Source organism: Triticum urartu, chromosome 7A (genome assembly GCF_056163025.1).
Source record: "Triticum urartu cultivar PI428250 chromosome 7A, HENAU_Tu73, whole genome shotgun sequence".
Taxonomy (NCBI): Eukaryota; Viridiplantae; Streptophyta; class Magnoliopsida; order Poales; family Poaceae; genus Triticum; species Triticum urartu.
In genome coordinates this window covers 405,606,572-405,620,351 of record NC_141879.1, presented here as the reverse complement: position 1 = coordinate 405,620,351, position 13,780 = coordinate 405,606,572, and the positions used below count along the sequence as shown (strand labels likewise).

General features: G+C 43.7%; 1 pseudogene; it reads right to left on the bottom strand.

The window, feature by feature from the left end:
* Positions 1 to 1,252: 1,252 nt before the first annotated feature.
* LOC147959761 (uncharacterized) lies at positions 1,253 to 1,862 on the bottom strand (annotated as a pseudogene).
* Positions 1,863 to 13,780: the final 11,918 nt, after the last annotated feature.

Below are 13,780 nucleotides of genomic sequence, written 5' to 3'. Positions count from 1 at the left end.
CTGGTGAAAGAATTAACCAGAGGGGCCGACACCCTGGTCACGAGGGTGGGGGCGCGCCCCCTGTCTCATGGGCCCCCTGGCAGGCCTCCGGTGCCCATCTTCTGCTATAGGAAGTATTTCGTCCGAGAAAAAAATTATAAGCAAGATCGCGAGACGAAACCCAGCCGCCACGAGACGGAACCTTGGCGGAACCAATCTAGGGCTCCGGCGGAGCTGTTCTGCCGGGGAAACATCCCTCCGGGAGGGGGAAATCATCACCATCGATCCTCTCATCGGGAGGGGGTCAATCTCCATCAACATCTTCATCAGTACCATATCATCTGAAACCCTAGTTCATCTCTTGTATCCAATCTTTGTCTCAAAACCTCAGGTTGGTACCTGTGGGTTGCTAGTAGTGTTTATTACTCCTTGTAGTTGATGCTAGTTGGTTTATTTGGTGGAAGATCATATGTTCAGATCCTTTATGCATATTAATACCCCTCTGATTATGAACATGAATATGCTTCGTGAGTAGTTACGTTTGTTCCTGAGGACATGGGAGAAGTCTTGTTATAAGTAGTCATGTGAATTTGGTATTCGTTCGATATTTTGATGAGATGTATGTTGTCTTTCCTCTAGTGGTGTCATGTGAACGTCGAGTACATGACACTTCACCATTGTTTGGGCCTAGGGGAAGGCATTGGGAAGTAATAAGTAGATGATGGGCTGCTAGAGTGACAGAAGCTTAAACCCTAGTTTATGCGTTGCTTCGTAAGGGGCTGATTTGGATCCATATGTTTCATGCTATGGTTAGTTTTACCTTAATACTTCTTTTGTAGTTGTGGATGCTTGCAATAGTGGTTAATCATAAGTGGGATGCTTGTCCAAGGAAGGGCAGTACCCAAGCACCGGTCCACCCACATAACAAATTATCAAAGTAACGAACGCGAATCATATCAGCGTAATGAAAACTAGCTTGACGATAATTCCCATGTGTCCTCGGGAGCATTTTCCTTTATATAAGAGTTTGTTCAGGCTCGTCCTTTGCTACAAAAAGGATTGGGCCATCTTGCTACACCTTATTTTCTTTTATTACTTGTTTTATTTACTTTTATTACTTGTTACACGTTACAAATTACCTTATCACAAAACTATCTGTTACCGATAATTTCAGTGCTTCCAGAGAATACCTTACTGAAAACTTCTTATCATTTCCTTCTACTCCTCGTTGGGTTCGACACTCTTACTTATCGAAAGTGCTACGATAGATCCCCTATACTTGTGGGTCATCAATATTCTTCAGGATTATTGCTTCCGGAGAACTTGAGCATGCCGTAGCGTAGTTCTTCATCATAGTGGCGGGTTTTGATGTCGTTCTTGCCATGGAGGAAGATCCTCAAATGCTCGTTCCTCGTGATGTCGCTCTTAGCATGGAGGAGGGTCTTAAAGCACTTGTTCCACTTGGTGTCATTCTTGTCGTCGAGGAGGACGAGGCATATGCGCTTGGTTTCACCTTTTTTGTTGCTCTTCATGTCGGGCGGCTTCTTCTGGTCGGGCTTGGTGAAGTGCTTCCTCTTGTTCACGCACTTGGCGGTTACGTTCTTCGATGACTCTAGTGTCCTCGCGGAGTGCGCGTCGTGCTTCGAGTGCTTGTGCTTCATGGTGCTCTTGTGCTTGTCGTAGTGCATCACCGTCTTGAGGTTCGTGATGTTGCACTTATGGAGGTATTTGCTCTTGCTCCATTGCTTCTTGCTCTTATCGTCGCGCCCTATCACGTGCTCGGACTCGGTCTTGTAAGCCATTGCCATGGAATGGATTTTCTTGAGCTTGGCGAACTTGGAGATCATCACGTTGATGAAAGCGAGCTCGGGGAGGACTTGCATCATAAGAGGAGTATTCCGAAGATTGCCGACTTGAGCGGAAGCTTCAGTGGTATTGTCTTGGCGAAGAGGTTGAGGAAGACTCGTGTCTCACGATCATGTTGCATAATTCTTCCATTTGTCTGCTGAATTTGGCATCAATGTAGTTGCGGTTCCTTGCTTCCGATTGACGAAGGTCGGTGGCGAGTTGCTCGAGGCATTCACCCAAAGCTTCACTTTCTTGATGTAGAGCTCATTGGGCGACGAAGAAGTGGTTCTTGGTGGCATAGTCGTGGTCATCACCTTGTTCCTCGAGAAGTGGGTTCGCTGAAGAACTTGGCCTATCCATCATAACCAAGTTGGGTGAGTAGGAAAATGAGAGAACAATACCGAAGTTACCTTTTCCGAGGATTGTGGATGTATCAAGTATTGCTCAATGTAATGCCACAATAGCAGAATTGGTACCGCGTTTGTAGCTTGGTTAGGACGATAGCATAAAAATTTCAAGAAAATGTTAGTCAAGATATCGATAAGGTTGAGAAGGTTCACAAAATTGCATGTAAAGCACATAGATCAAACCTAATAATATCAGTAGGAACACACACACACGGAAGATAGATGGGATCCGCACAACCAAGGGGTGAGCTCAAAATGTGTAACCACGGAAAATGCTCTTGTTGTACGGATGCTAGAGAGATGCTAGCTCGATTGCTCAAATGGCCAAGATACGCTTGTGCACCAACCTATGAGTGAAACATGTCGTTTTCAATCCCAACTATGCTATGTATGTGATGACCAAGATGATGTTTTGATGCAAAATGGCTCAAGGCTATTGCTTACAAGCTCTTTGTTTCTTCTCTTTTGTTTAAAAGTTTTTTCACTATGCTTGACGCTCGAGCCAAGTATGATATGAGACAAGTATGTAAGATATGCACAGGAGAGACTTAGGGCACAATGATGAATGCAAGATCACTACGGTGCACAATATTGCATGGCCCAACGATTCTCAACTCGCTAGTCTCGATGGGTAACTGATGCAAAATGGCTCAGGTTATCAATGCAAAAGCAAGGAAAGGACCTAAGTGCCATCAAGGTTACCGTCCTTTATTACAGTTAGCGGTGTCAACGGTGAAGATCGTTGGCGAAGACGACTCTGAGGCATTGATTAATGGCGGTGATATCGATGTCACACGTTCCTAAGTAGCCGAAACACATTGGGAAATGGAAAGTGCAACTCAAAATCGGTCAAATGCGGAAGGTGGGTGCTTTTATGGTGAATGTTTTGATGGAGGCAAATGATGATGGTAATGATATATGTGGATGTGGGATGTCAAGAGCTTCCAAACGAGGTAAAGAACACGAAAAACAAACTTGGGAGTTGGAAGTTATAGCCAAAACGGAGGTGGAGTTGGGCTGTTTCGGGGGGGGGGGAGGTGCGGGTGTCCGGGGTGGTATAGGAAATTGGCCCGGAGGTGCGGGCACCCGGGGGATCAGGGTGCGGGAACCCGGGGGTCTCCGATTTGGGCAGAAATCTTTGGGAAATGGCCAAATTCGGTGGATTTCATGGTGGGAATGGTGAGGATTGATGGGTAGGGGCTAGATCCACTTGCCAAACAACAAATCCATGGACCAAAACAACCAAATCTCACAACATCCAACAAATTGCAAGAAAAAAATTTGGGGCTATTTTTGTGGGGATTTTCAAATGGAAAATGCTTGGAGCCGGTCGACCGGCTGAAACTCTGCCGGTCAGATCCAAGCTGGCGATGGGCCCGCACACACACCGCTTAAGCCTTTCCTTATCCCTCACGCATCGATTACAACATAGCTTTCCTTATCCCTCACGCATATTCTTCCCCTACTGCCTCCATCTGCATCTTGCTCGCCTGCAATGACCGCCGCCGATCCAATATGATCCCACGCGAATCCGGCTCCATCCACGCATCAACCTCTCCTGCAAATGGGCGCTACTTTGGGAGGGGCACCCACCAACGCACGAGGCAAGAGAGGGAATACATGGCCAGGGACGGCGATGAGCTGCGGTACCGGGGACCGGCTGGGGGTTTGCTTCAACCAGGGGGATGGTGGTGCGCGGCGACGAAGGTGGCCGCCATGAATATTTTGCTAGAATCGCTTCTTACTTTTGCTGGAACCTTCTCTCAATTTTGCTACAATTGAGGATGGTGGTGTTGTCATCGTCGTGATTTTTTGCTGCATCAATTTGGTGTTTGCTGGAACCACTCCCAAATTTTACTGGAACCATCTCTTGTTTTTGCTGCATTAGGTGAAGATGGTGGTGGGCGGCGACTGTGGTGCCCGCCACTTTTTTATTTTTGCTGGAACCACTTCAGTGTTTTGCTGGAACCCCTTTTCTATTTTGTTACAATTGAGAAGATGTTAATGTCGCCACCACGATTTTTGCTACAATTGTTTTTGTTGGAACCATATTTGATTTTGGCTGGAACCAGCATTTGATTTTGCTGGAAACCATCCCCTCTTTTTATTACTTTTACTACTATCGGCTTTGTGTTTTGCAAGAACGAACATCCATTTTTGTTACTACTGCCTTTTGGGTTTTGCTGGGACAATGATTTTTTGCTACCACCATCTTGGGTTTTTTGCTGGAACTAGTGTCTTTTTTTGCTTCAACGGCTCGGCTGGCGAGCGATGCCGTGGCCGCATTAATGTTGCAACCGGAGGGACGGCAACACCAACGAGGACCAGTGTTTTGCTGCTGACGCCGGAAAGGGAGCATCCATGGATGCAAACAGGGGAGCGGTTGTGTGGGGGGGGGAGTCAACGGCGGGAGCTGCGCGAGACAGGAGACGTAGGGGAGGTGCGTGCGGGTAAGATGCGTGAGGAAGGTCTCTGGGGCAAACCTTTTTTTTGCTAAATCCAACGACCAGGATTATTGGCATCCGGTGGCTAACGCATGACCGACCCAAATTTGGGCCGGTGCGCCGGCGTCTAGTACTACCCTTTTCGAATTAGGATGAAAAACAACAAAATCAAGCTAGCAAATGGTGGATGGGACTCCAAGATGTAAATCAACCTTGCTCATGATACTGAGATGTTGTAGGGTGAAACCCTAGAGGGGATCTTTTCACACTTGGAGGGGGAAAAAGTGATGAACACACAAGAAAACAAGAGGGAGATCACTCAAACAGACCCAAATAACACATCCACAAGAGTAGCATATATGAGCTCCACAAGCATACAAGAACAATTCAAGGGAAATACCACTAGGGTAAAGTTCTTCCCGCTCCTAGGAGATGAGGTCTTGATGTTGATCTTCTCCAAGAGGAGGCCTTGATAATCCACAAGGGTTCTTCCCAAAGTGGGGGCTTGATCTCTAAGAGGAGGGGATACAAGGAGAAAAGCTCTCTAGTGTCTATCAAATACTTTGCTGACCTCTCAAATGGGCTAGGGGAGGAGCTTATATAGGCTAGGGACGAATTCGGGGTAAAACAAGGGTACATGGGTCATTTAGCCCAAGATGCACGCAGTCATTTTCGTTGGAGTCCGGGCACCCGAACTGGTCAAGGGCAGGCACACAGGAGAGGACGGGCACCTGGGGCGGCTGCGGGCTCCCAGGCGGGGTGGCCGGGCACCCGGGGCGGCCTGCTGGCACAAAGGCGGGAAGGGGTGTCACGCCCAATATGCGATCCTATCCGAGAGGAACTCGAAGGTCCCACCAAGGATAGAGCCGCATATTGAAATGCTTTTGCAAGGTGGATATCATTACGTCATACCATTACATAAAAGTTGGGGATACATACAAAGGCATACAACTGCCACATGAATACATCAAACATCATACATGAGGACAACATCCAACTACGGATGAAACACAAACATCAACCCAAACGACATCCACCCTGCTAGCCCAGGCTGCCGACTAGGAGCCTATCCCCTGAATGAAGAAGAAGCAGAAGAAGAACTCCATAACAAGTAAACATCGCTCTCATGTCATGATCATCGCATTATCTGTACCTGCAACTGTTGTTGTAGTAATCTGTGAGCCACGAGGACTCAGCAATCCCATTACCATGGGTATCAAGTCTAGCAAAGCTTAATGGGTATGGAAGGGATAAGTGGTGAGGTTGCAACAGCGACTAAGCATTGTATGGTGGCTAACTTACAAATACCAGAGTAATATGAGAAACTACGCAAATGGTCGCAAACTAGTAATGATCAATAAGTGATCTTGAACTACTTACGTTCAAACATAACCCTACCATGTTCTCTTCTCGAACTCACCCGAAAAGAGACGGTCACGGTTACGCATGTGGTTGGTGTATTTTACTTCGAATATGGTGTCATGTTCTCTACAAAAAATTCCCATATGCCACATAACCGCTGGCACGGCTCTTGAAAGTTTAAACCCTGTAGGGGTGTCCCAACTTAGCCCATGACAAGCTCACGATCCGCGGAGACAATCCTCCATTGCGGGACCCTCCGATCAGACTCAGAATCTCGTTGCACAAGACATTTTGACAATGGTAAAACAAAACTAGCAAGACCTCTCGGCGTGCCAACACCCTGATAGTAACCGGGCGTATCTTGTCTCAGGCCATGACCGGATGAGCACAGTGTACAGCAACTAAGACCCGAGTTGCCCCGGGGGAAGCCGCACACGACTCTGTTTTGGACCAACACTCATGAGGAGCATTGGCCCGGGGGGCTGATTAATTATCCTCGGGTGCTAGTCGGTCCCTATGCAAGTTTTAGTTGTTATTAGGAAAATGGTAAAACCAATGTTGGGCCTTGCTAGAAGAGTTTTATTCAAAGCAAACTGTCAAGAGGGGCCCATAAACCCTCATCGTGTTAGGGACGCAAAATCAAGGAACTTAACACCAGTATGACGGAAACTAGGGCGGCAAGAGTGAAACAAAACACCAGGCAAAAGGTCGAGCCTTCCACCCTTTACCAAGTATATAGATGCATTAATTAAATAAGAGATATTGTGATATCCCATGATATCCATGTCCCAACATTGAACAACCTGCAACTAGCAACGCTATAAGAGGGGCTGAGCAAAGCGGTGACAAAGGTTAGAGGCTATCATGGCAATTTGGGAGGCTTGATAAACAAGTGGTAGGTAGCGCGACATAGTGATAGCATCGAGACAACTAGCATAGCAATGATAGTAGTGAGATCCAAGGTGATGGTCATCTTGCCTGAAATCCCGCTAGGAAGAAGATCGAGTCCATGAAGAAGACGAACCCACGTAGTCGAACGGATCCTCACAATCGCAACGTTACCGGAACTATCAAGAAGAAGCAACACCAGAAAGAAGCAAACAACATGGTAAACACACAACACATAAACATGACAAGATTCTCAACCAAGTATGATGCATGACAAGGCTATATGATTCTACTCATGGCAAGAGATGATGCATAGAAGAACAAAACATCAAAGCAAGTTTAAATCAGGCCGGAATCAACATACAACAATTCCCGTAAGTCCCCATATGCAAATTTCGAAATTGGTCCAGATCTGAATAACATGTTATGTTGAATTTGTTAAACAGCAAGTTAAAGTGCACCAAGATGATCTACGCATTTTTCTAATCAAGTTACATATGAAGTTCATATAGTTTGGAGCTACGGCCTAGAATATATGAGCAAAACAAGTTAGACATGGCATTGATGCAAATGCAAGCAAAACACAATCACAAGCACTACAAAACATGGATGCAACATGATATGATGAAACTACATGCAAAACCAAGCAAGATTCATATAGAGCATGCTCAAAACGGAGCAACGGTTCAACACATACACACAAAACAAGTTTCAAACACAATCTTCCCAAAACAGCAACTAAGCACTTTGCAATCAAGGAAACAACATGTTACAATAAACATATGGAGACAAACTTGATATGCACCCAAAGTACAGATTACATGCTTCAAATAACATCAAGGTTGCATCCATTGAGCTCTGGGGGAAACACTTTGCTCCTTCTCCCACACAGGTGGCAAGCTCTTTCTCTTCACATGTTCCAGTAAGTTGGTTTAATTTTATTCTGCACTTGCTTCTGACACCAGACAAATTTGATTGGACCTTGCACCTTCTGAAATCACCATTATGGCAAATTTTGATTGACAACTGCAATGAGGAAGATACTATGACTTTCTGCATCCCTGATTACTGCTTTGTCTCCCAGGCTCCAGTATGAAAGTCACAGTCACCTGTTGGTTTTCATAAACAAAATGCTAGATGCAGCCTAGCAGCTCACTCCTCTTCTGGAGCAGGCAGTCCTCTGCAAATAGTCTCTCCTACTAATGCGATTCTCTTACCTGCTGGTGAAGCAATCTCCAGGAAAAGGAGGGGAAAGGGACCCTAGTTGAAACCCATGTAAGAAGAAGTGGTAGAATTCGAGAGGAAAATAAAGGTTTTAAAAGAAATGCTTGCTCTGGAAACTATTGCCTCCCTTCAACGCTGCTCCCCCTGTCTTGCACAGTAAAGTAGTTAAAAATCTCACTTCCTCCTTTTGCAAGGTGGATGGAGAGGACCTGCCAGAGAACATGGCAAAGAGGGCTAGAAGCAAGGAATCTGATGGGGAGGCCAAGACTTCAAAGGCCAAGGAGAACAATAACTCCAACACCAGTGCAGGATGATTAGTAAAACACCTACATCTTTTGGCTGCCCAGATAGAGTCCAAGTGGAGAATGTTTCATAGTTAGATTCTCAATTATTGAACTCCATGTACTGCCTGAGGCATTTTGCTATATGTTTGAATGGAACCTTTCCTGATAGATTGTCTGAAACTTGCTGTAATAGTTTGCTATTCTGGATGACTTGTGTGATGCTAAGCTGGGCATTAAGACTTCTGCAAGTAATATGCTGCACTCAGTATTTATTCAGGTTATATGAGTGTTATGTGGTGTTCTATCAAAGCCTGGTCTTTGATAGCAGTTTAATAATAACCATGGTTCATAATGAATAACAAAAGAACTAGGAACATTCTTAATTGGAACATTAGAGGTATAAATGCAGAAACCAAGTGGCTTGCTTTAAGGCAAAAAATTGAAGAAAGTGCAGCTGGGATTATTTGCTTGTAGGAGACCAAAAGGGAGGGGTTTGATTTGTATTATGTCCATAATTTCTGCCCACACAGATTTTCTAAATTTGAGTTCCTACCTTCTGCTGGGGCTTCTGGAGGTCTAATTATTATCTGGGTTGGTTCTCTTTTCCATGGAGAAGTTCTGTTCCAACAAGTTTTCCCTCTCAATGAAATTCATTTGTAATAGTTCCAACCAGTCTTGGGTCTTGACAAACATCTATGGTCCTAGTAACCAGGAAGACAAAGCTGAATTTTTGCAATGGTTTAGTAACATCCAAATGCCCTCTGATGTGGATTGGATAGTGATGGGCGACTTCAATTTTATCAGATCACCAAGTGACAGGAACAAACTAGGGGGAGATCTCAACCAAACTTAGGTCTGCTTGAACTTCCCCTAAAAGGCAGACAATTCAGCTAGAGTAATATGCAGGAAAACCCACTTTTAGAAAAACTAGACTGGTTCTTTACTTCTGCCTCCTGGATGATTTCATTCCCAGACACCATAGCTGTTCCACTTGCTAGACCTATTTCTGACCATCTTCCATGTCTGATTAAAGTGGGAACTTCTATTCCAAAAGCAAAAGTGTTTAAATTTGAGAACTACTGGCTGAAGCACATTTCTTTTAAAGACATAAGCAAAGCAGCTTGGGACATTCCAGTGGGATACACAAATCCTCCAAAGATGATCAATGCTAAACTTAAAAACCTAAGGAGGGCCTTAAAATTATGGTCAAAGAATTTGACTTGCCTTAAGAAGCAGATAGCAGACATCAATGAGTGCATTTTCCTGCTGGACTTCTTTAAGGAATTTAGAACACTAGATCCCATAGAGTGGAATTGTAGAGCATTTCTAAAAGAACAATTGCTAACTACTTTGAAGAACTAGAAGATATATTGGAAACAAAGAGGAAAAGTTAAAGGAGTAAAATTTGGGGATGAAAATACAAAGTTTTTTCACACCAGAGCTTCTATAAATTATAGGCATAATAAGATTGCTATGCTCCTTAATGAGAATCAAATTGAAATCACTGATCATGATGTAAAAGCTGGTCTACTTTGGGAATCCTTTAAGTAGAGATAAGGAAAATCTGAGGGACATACTATGCATTTTGATTTGGATAACCTTCTTGCCAATCAGATCAACCCAGAAGTTTTCAAGGACATTGAACTACCATTTTCAGATGAGAAAATAAATAATGTGGTTAAAAACTTGCCTACTGATAAATCACCTAGACCAGATGGTTTCAACAATGAGTTTATAAAAGCTTGCTAGGATATTATTGGAGCTGATGTAAGAAGCTTGGTACATGCCTTCCATGAAGGTAATATTTCTCTGGAAAGCATCAACACCTCATATATCAACCTCATTCCCAAGAACTCTGCTCCCCTAACCCCTAGTGATTTTAGACCCATTTCCTTGCTTAATGGGGTGCTGAAGATCATCACCAAGTTGTTGGCGAACAAATTGCAAAAAGTAATTCTGCAAATGATCAACATTAACCAATATGGCTTCCTTAAGGACAGGGTTATCCAAGACTGCCTGGGGTGGTCCTATGAATACATTCACCAATGCTACAAATCTAGGGAAGAATTACTTGTGCTGAAACTATACTTTGAAAAAGCATTTGATACTATTGAGCACCAGGCAATTATAGATATTCTTGGAGCAAAAGGATTTGGCAATAAGTGGATCTCATGGATAGAATTGATCTTTAACTCTGCTTCCACTGCTATGATGTTGAATGGGGTCCCTGGTAAGAAGATCTACTGTAGAAGGGGAGTACCACAAGGAGATCCTCTATCTCCACTGCTGTTTGTCATAACTGCTGACCTACTGCAATCTGTATTTAATAAAGCAATGGGATTGGACCTTCTTCATGCACCCCTGCAGATAAATTCATGCCCCGACTTCCCAATTGTTCAGTATGCAGATGATACCTTGTTAATAATGCAAGCTGATTCTAGGCAGCTCATCTGTCTTAAAGCTCTACTAAACACTTTTGCATTTGCCACTGGTTTAAAGGTAAACTACCAGAAGTCTATCATGGTACCTATTAATATTCAGGAAGAGAGGGCTCAAATCTATGCTGGGACCCTTAATTGTCAAATGGGACACTTTCCATTCACATACCTTGGGCTACCTTTAGGGCTTCTCAAACCAACAATAGAGCAATGTTTACCACTGGTTAACAGGATTGCAAAAAGATTGGCTATCATTGCCACTTACATGACCTATGCAGGCAGACTGTTAATGGTTAAATCAGTTCTGGCATCTCTCACAATTTTCTTCATGAGCTGCTTGGATGTTCCAGTGACTATTAAGCAACAAATCTTGAAATACTTCAGGCACTGCTTGTGGAGAGGACCAGACATGGAAGACCATAGGCCAGCTTTAGTTAAATGGACCACTGTTTGTAGACCAAAGTGTCAGGGAGGGCTAGGAGTTATGGATATTTTTACACAGAACAAGGCATTGCTTATGAAAAACTTGCACAAGTTTTACAACAAACATGATATCCCATGGGTGAACTTGATTTAGGAGACTCACTACAATGAGGAAAAGTTGCAAGGAGATGAGTTAATAGGTTCTTTCTGGTGGAAGGCAAACTTGCAATTAGTCCAACAGTTTAAAGGCCTAGCAAGGTGCAACTTCGGGGATGGCAGAAGTGTTTTTCTCTGGTTAGACTTATGGTCTGAGCAAATACTGCAGCATCAGTTCCCCCATCTTTTTTCTTTTGTGATTAATGTCAAACTTACAGTGCAGCAGGTTCTGGCCACATAATACTTTGAAGTCCTTTTTCATCTTCCATTATCAGTGGAGGCCCATGAGCAATTCTTGCAGCTTGAGGAGATGTGTTACTCCATGAGACAATCACAGTATCGGCACCACACAGATACATGGAGCTACATCTGGGGTAATGAACAATTTTCCTCTGCCAAGGCCTATAATGTTTTGATTGGTTTCAAACAAACTCCTCCACACTTTAAATGGATCTGGGATCCATCATGCCAGCCTAAACACAAAATGTTCTTCTGGATGCTTTTACATGACAGACTCAACACAATAAATCTTTTGAGAAGGAAAACATTTGCTTTACAAGACTATAACTCTGCTCTTGTGAGATGTCAACAAGAGGAAACCATGTATCACTTGTTCTAGGGATGCCCTTTTGCTAAGAGATGCTGGGATCATATCTGTCCCACCAGAACTCCAAACTTATCTGTTCTTGAGGCTTTCCAGGACATTAAGGAAAAGCTAAGGATACCATTCACATGGACATAATAATACTTAGCTCTTGGGCTATTTGGATTTCTAGAAACAACAAGATCTTTGAGCATATACACCCCACTTTTCAAGGATGGAAGAACATTTTCTTGATGGAGCTGAAGCTACTCAAGCACAGGATGAGACCAAAGCATGCCAACCAATACAACTCATGGCTGGATCTTCAAGGATAACTTCTCTTTTCCTCTCTTGGAAGCTTCTTCCTGCTTAGGTCTTTAGCTTTTTTTTCTAGTTATAGTCTTTTTTTCCCTTAGTCTTGGTAGTTTCTAGCATCTCTAGTTCTTCCTCTTCTTCTTTTCCTTCTTAGGGGGCTTCCCTCAAGCACATGCTGTCTTCTTTTATGCTTTGTACTGCTAGACCTTGCTTTAGGTATTTATAAAAATTGCAGTGGGGTGTTTTGCCCTACTGTTTATAGTCAAAAAATAACATCAAGGTTCGGGTTAATAGGCATCTGGATTAGTCCAATATGATCAATCCAAAAAAGCAACTTTATAACACAGATTATGACTTAGGGAAAAATAGGGCATACAAGTGAGCAGAAATAACATGTTGACATGTTAGAGGCATGAAACAATGAGGCTACAGTGCAAGCACGTAACAATAAAGAGCATAGCATTAAATTACAGGTTAAACATGGCAAAACATGATTACTAAGCTTCTCCATATAACCTCCATGTGGCACCCCGGCTCAGAGAAACTGGAACGCCCCATATTCCAGCCCAGAGATCGAGGAGAAGTCTCTGGAATACGTCACTGCTTGACATAGAACAAATCAACTCTTATTACAAGGATAATAATACAAGGGTCTGATGTTACAAAGAAGCACATCAACACGGCGACACTACGCCTGCAATACTGCACTTGCTCTATGCTAGCAGCAGAACAACTCGTAGTAGCGGAATACTTCTAGCAGCGGAACAATGACGAAGGTAGTGAACTCCACTCCGCAGGGACTCTGGCTGGGACACGATCTAGCTTGCACGCACGGCAACCTTGACAAGCAATCAAGAAATCATGGCACCACCTGCAATCTGGCATGACACGCCAGGTCAGTACATTGAATGTACTTGCAAGATCACAACAACCATAAACATCAAGGCAAGAAAATAACATAGCATTTAACATGTTAATAAAATTAACAACTATGAAACAACTGCTTAGCATGGTATGTGACTATTAAAATACTGAGAAATCAACATCTCCGATCTCCGTCACCATATCTCTCTTGGCTAACCGACCAAGCAGTATACCATCTCGATCACCTCGTGATCAAAACCAAATGGTGATCATTCTAGCGATCACTACCACGACCAACACTTGGTCTCAAATGTGATCTTTCCGGTGATCACTACCATGACCAACACTGGGTCTCCAACATCATCATCAACATCCTGCCAATCTGTACTGCTCAACATATCATCATATAAATATATCACCTATAAGTCATTCCGTCATGTGAGTGTTGATCGAATGGTGTGACCTAGTACGAACCCATGCCCACGACCGAGGACGCGGCTATCGATAGATTTAAATACACTCTGCAGAGGTAGCGCACTGTACCCACACCACGGAACCCGTGGCC